A 1,276-nucleotide genomic window follows, 5' to 3' on the forward strand; every position below is an offset into this window, starting at 1 on the left:
GACTAGTGAGGCCTTGAAGTGGTAATTACAGTTGTAATCATTCAAGTTTTATAGGCTCCATCGATGAAAGTTTTGAAGTCCGGAAATTAATATGCACCCCATGAGAAACCTGAATATAAAGAAAAGCAAAATGTGACGTCTCTCTCATAAGCTGATTTTCTCAGCAGTTCTGTCAGTGCCAGAACCACTGTAGACTGCTAGAATCTGTTCCCCCCCATCTATCCCTTATCACGTGTCACGTGGACTGTAATGTCAGCTCTTGTTATGACGACACCCATGCCTCACATAGGTGTGCATCCTGCCTTGTGCCAGGCACATATGATTAAATAGATGGAGTGTGAAAGTAGAGGTGATGTGAACAAGCCAGGAGTCTGGGGGCCTGGTGAAGAGCTGATACCTTGAGGCCCAGGAAATGAATGTCCCAAGTGACAGATGCTCAGAGCCTATAAGAAACAGGTGGGTGCACAGGTTATTGTAGGAAAGTGCAGAAAATAGAGTCTCAGCAGCAAGCTGTTTTGAACCAGAGAGTAGCTTCAGGTTGATATTTCTCTCTCTCTCCCCACCCCACCCCCGAACCCCCTCTTTTCCACTCTATATACGAGCAATGAAAAAAATCCCCGGGTGAGAATTTAAAAAAACAAACACCACCAAATCTTATCTAGGTTTCTTCAGAGTAGGTTTATTTTCCTTGGGAGAGGGACCTTGTTTTTCCACATTTTCAAAGGAGTCCTTGTCTTCGTTGGGGTTCCTCCCAAAATCCGGCTCGGAACCAGGATGGAGATACCAATAATGGATCTAGGAGGTGACTCCAAGAGGCACTCGGAAGGAGTGAGACAGGAGAGGAAGGAGTGTCCTTAAAGGGCACATTGGTGAGGGCTTATTGTGTGGGCTCAGCCCTGCTGTGAACTGTCTGAGAAACTGAACACACGTCAGAACTGCCCACTGACAGGCAAGAAAGCTGAGGCACTTGCCCACCAACTCCTCTCCCTCTTTAGCGTGTTAATGCTCCTGCACCTCTGCCCGGCTCCCAGCTGGGAAGGCACACGCCTGAGTCAGAGAAGGCACTTAGGCAAGAGCCATAGGCAGACCTCCTCCCGTACCAGGACGCTCTGAAAGCAAACTTCAGAATAGGAGGCCCAAGGACGTGAGCAGCATAGGCAGCATCTACTCCAATGTATAAACCAGGGGAGAGTATAGTCATGCTTCCCTTTGTTGCCTGTCAGTGCTTTGCTTTTGGCACCTGGCAGGGGAGGGGGCGGGGGTTGGGGGTGGGCGG

Source organism: Myotis davidii, unplaced genomic scaffold (assembly GCF_000327345.1).
Source record: "Myotis davidii unplaced genomic scaffold, ASM32734v1 scaffold81, whole genome shotgun sequence".
NCBI lineage: Eukaryota > Metazoa > Chordata > Mammalia > Chiroptera > Vespertilionidae > Myotis > Myotis davidii.